This window comes from Pongo abelii, chromosome 5, assembly GCF_028885655.2.
Source record: "Pongo abelii isolate AG06213 chromosome 5, NHGRI_mPonAbe1-v2.0_pri, whole genome shotgun sequence".
Lineage (NCBI taxonomy): Eukaryota > Metazoa > Chordata > Mammalia > Primates > Hominidae > Pongo > Pongo abelii.
In genome coordinates this window covers 43223915-43228699 of record NC_071990.2, presented here as the reverse complement: position 1 = coordinate 43228699, position 4785 = coordinate 43223915, and positions in this window count along the sequence as shown.

Below are 4785 nucleotides of genomic sequence, written 5' to 3'. Positions count from 1 at the left end.
AGAAATAGTACAAACCGCCAGGGTTCGGCTTCCAGAATTGGCTGAAGTGGGTGGTCCCGCCCTAAAGTGGGTCGAGCTTAGCGAAGGAGGCGGGGATAAGGGGAAACCCAAGCTTGGCTAGGAGAGCTGCACTCCAGCGTCTGCTGTGCGTCGGCCTCGGCCATTCTTCGCGGCGCTTGGAGCCCTGCTCTTTCCTTCTAAAGGCTCTCACACTTTTGCCCTCTCTGCTACCCTGTCCAGTCGGAATTGGAGGAAGGAAGCCCTAATACGGAGGGCACCTTTCTTCACTGGGGTAAAGTAGCCCTAATTGCAGATGCAAAATTGATGGAGGGAGCTCCCAAGGACCTTCCAAGACACCCGCCTCCCTAGACAGGGGTTGCAGAGGAGCAAAGGGGAAGCCTGGCAGGGCTAGGACCTGGGCGAAATGAGTTGAGAATCCCTGGCTTGGTGCAACTTCAGGAAGAGGGTCCCCGTTCCTACTGCAGGTGTACTGGGATTGGGGAACCAGCTAGATTTGAGCAGTTGGGAACGCAGTGGAAAAGCAACTTCACTGTTGAGTGTCTCAGGAAATCCATCCCTTACTTGCCACCCTGCTCAACTGAGTGTTCTAATGGGTAAGACTCAGTTTATGCCCACAAAGAGTTCGCAGTCTGGTGAATCACAGACGTGTATAAACAAAAGATTAAGAGAGAATGTAAGCCAGGCAGGCACGGTGTCTCACGCCTGTAATCCCAACACTTTGGGAGGCTGAGGCAGGCGGATCACCTGAGGTCAGAGGTTTGAAACCAGCCTGGCTAAACATGGCGAAACCCCGTCTCTATTAAAAATACAAAAATTAGCTGGGTGTGGTGGTGCACGCCTGTAATCCCAGCTACTCGGGAGGCTGAGGCAGGAGAATCACTTGAACCCGGGAGACGGAGGTTACAGTGAGCCGAGATCACACCACTGCACTCCAGCCTGGGCGACAGAGCAAGACTCTCTCAAAACAGCAACAATGACGACAAAAAGAATAAACCTGTGGCCAGGCGCGGTGGCTCACGCCTGTAATCCCAACACTTTGGGAGGCCGAGGTGGGCAGATCACAAGGTCAGGAGTTTGAGACCAGCCTGACCATAGTGGTGAAACCCCATTTCTACTAAAAATACAAAAATTAGACAGGGTGCGGTGGCTCACGCCTGTAATCCCAGCACTTTGGGAGGCCGAGGTGGGCGGATCACGAGGTCAAGAGATCGAGGCCATCCCGGCCAACATGGTGAAACCATGCCTCTATGAAAAAAATACAAAAATTAGCCGGGCGTGGTGGCGCGCGCCTGTAGTCCCAGCTACTCGGGAGACTGAGGCCGGAGAATCACTTGAACCCGGTAGGAGGCTGAGGCAGGAGAATTGCTTGACCCCGGTAGGCGGAGGTTGCAGTGAGCCGAGATCGTGCCACTGCACTCCAGCCTGGGCGACAGAGCAAGACTCCGTCTACAAAAAAAAAGAAGAAACCTGTGATGCAAAGGCATGAGTATGATACAATGGAGGCCGGGCGCGGTGGCTCACGCCTGTAATCCCAGCACTTTAGGAGGCCAAGGTGGGCGGATCACGAGGTCAGGAGATCGAGACCATCCTGGCTAACACGGTGAAACCCGTCTCTACTAAAAATACAAAAAAAAAAAAAAAATTAGCCTGGCGTGTTGGCGGGTGCCTGTAGTCCCAGCTACTCAGGAGGCTGAGGCAGGAGAATGGCGTGAACCCGGGAGGCAGAGCTTGCAGTGAGCCAAGATCGCGCCACTGCACTCCAGCCTGGGCGACAGAGCGAGACTCCATCTCAAAAAAAAAAAAAAAAAGAATGATACAATGGACTTTGGGGACTCAGAGGAAAGGGTGGGAGGGGAATGAGGGATAAAAGACTACACACTGGGGCCAGTTGCGATGGCTCATGCCTATAATCCCAGAACTTTGGGGGGCCGAGGCAGGCGGATCACATGAGGTCAGGAGTTCGAGACCAGCCTGACCAACATGGCGAAACCCCGTCTCTACTAAAAATACAAAATTACCTGGGCGTGGTGGCACATCCCTGTAATCTCAGCTACTTGGGAGGCTGTGGCAGGAGAATCACTTGAACCTGGAAGGCAGAGGGTGCAGTGAGCCAAGATCGTGCCATTGCACTCCAGCCTGGACGACAAGAATAAAACTCAGTCTAAAAAAAAAAAAAAAAATACGCCAGGCACGGTGGCTCAAGCCTGTAATCCCAGCACTTTGGGAGGCCGAGGCAGGCGGATCACAAGGTCAGGAGATCGAGACCATCCTGTTGAACACGGTGAAACCCCGTCTCTACTAAAAATATAAAAAGTTAGTTGGGTGTGGTGGCGGGCGACTGTAGTCCCAGCTACTTGGGAGGCTGAGGCAGGAGAATGGCATGAACCCGGGAGGCAGAGGTTGCAGTGAGCCTAGATCATGCCACTGCACTCCAGCCTGGGCGACAGAGCAAGACTCCGTCTCAAAAAAAAAAAATACTACACATTGGGTACAGTGTACACTGCTTGGGTGATGGCTGCATCAAAATCTCATAAATCACCACTAAAGAACTTATTCATGTACAAAAAATAAATTTTTAAAATTCTATATAAAATATAATATTTAGTCTTAAAAAAAAAAAAGGCCAGGCGCGGTGGCTCACGCCTGTAATCCCAGCACTTTGGGAGACTGAGGAGGGCGGATCACCTGAGGTCAGGAGTTCAGGACCAGCCTGGCCAACATGGCAAAATCCCGTCTCTACAAAAATACAAAAATTAGCCGGGCATGATGGTGGGTGCCTGTAATCCCAGCTACTCAGGAGGCTGAGGCAGGATAATCCATTGAACCCGGGAGGTGGAGTTTGCAGTGAGCCATTGCATTCCAGGCTGGGCGACAGAGCAAGACTCCATCTCAAAAAAAAAAAAAAAAAAAAACAACAACAACCTGTGTCCCTTACCCAGGTACCCAGGAGAGCAATGTTACAAGACAGTGGCTGTGGGGATGGAGAAGAGAGGATGGAGCATGAAAATATGTAGAATCAACAGGATATGGTGATTCATTGGATTGTTGGGGGGACGGTAACGGAAAGGGAGGAGTTGAGGATGATTTCTGGAAGTGATCAGAGTTGTAGGAGGAAAACTGGTGTCATAATGGCAAAGGAAATAAAAGACAACTGGTCAGTAGTGTCAGAGAAAGATGGAACAGCATCACCTTGATTCTGCAATTAGAAGATTATGGGTGATTATTTCAGAGAGTAGAAGACCGTTTTTAGTGAGTGGAAGAGTGAGCATCAAGAGGTGAGGAAGTGAAGATGGCAAATGTAGGGTCCTGGCAATCTTACAGAAGTAGTATTTGGCTTTCAGTGACTAATGACGATTTCAGGGTAACACAAAGTGGACTACATGCCCGCTGTTATCTGCTGGGAGAAAAGCTTGGGAGAAAAGGACATTTATTTGTGGATGGGTATTTGTGTCTGTATGAGTGCTGATCAGGCAAGATAATTGATGTTTTTACCCATCTCCAAGGCCTCAAGGAGCACCATAGTCCTGAGGCCTAGAGCTTGCCTGCTACTGAGTAAAGCAGGCATATCCTCTTTAGGCCCATGTACCACCTATCTAGCCCTTGGTTCCTCTGGGAGGTAGGGGACCAAGCAACATATAGTAGCACTACCAAATGGAAACTTTCATCCATGTGAATCTAGGTACCTAGAACATTCTTTATTTAGTTTTTTTTTTTCTTTTAATTTTATATATTTTAAGAGACAAGGTCTTGCTCTGTCACCCACTTGGAGTGCAGTGGCACAATCATAGCCTCAAATTCCTGGGTTCAAGTGATCCTTCTGCCTCAGCCTCCCCATAGCTGGGATTATAAACACAAGCCATGGTTCCTGGTTAGTACATTCTTGCATGCTATTTTATTTATTTTTTTCTATTATTTATTTTTTTGAGATGGAATCTCAGTCTGTCACCCAGGCTGGAGTGCAGTGGCGCAGTCTCGGCTCACTGCAAGCTCTGTCTCCCAGGTTCACGCCATCCTCCTGCCTCAGCCTGCCAAGTAGCTGGGACTACAGGCACACACCACCACACCCAGCTAATTTTTGTATTTTTAGTAGAGATGGGGTTTCACCATGTTAGCCAGGCTGGTCTCAAACTCCTGGCCTCAAGCAGTCCACCCACCTTGGCCTCCCAAAGTGCTGGGATTACAGCCATGAGCGCCCAGCCCCTTAAAATATGCAAATCTAAGTTTTCATATATTTGTCTTTCAAATTTTCAGGAATGTATAATGTACAAAATAGAAGACTGCCTCAAGAAGAAAGGAGAGATGGAGAAAGCTGAGCAGTATCTGAAAGAGAATGTAAGGTCTAGAAAATGGAGATTGCCACCATCCAATTCATTTATTGTAAGTGAAAATAATTGTAAGTGAAAATATTGTAAGTGAAAATAATTGAAATGCAGTGGGACATGATGGCTTATGCCTGTAATCCCAGCACTTTGGGAGGCCGAGGCCTGAGGATCTCTTCAGACCAGGAGTTCGAGACCAGCCTGGGCAACACAGAGAAACTCTGTCTCTACAAAAAATAAAAAATTAGTCCAGGCGCAGTGGCTCATGCCTGTAATCCCAGCACTTTGGGAGGCCTAAGCAGGTGGCTGACTTGAAGCCAGGAGTTCGAGACCAGCCTGACCAACATGGTGAAACCCCATCTCTACTGAAAATACAAAATTAGCTGGGTATGGTGGCACAGACCTGTAATCTCAGCTACTTGGGAGGCTGGGGCAGGAGATTCTT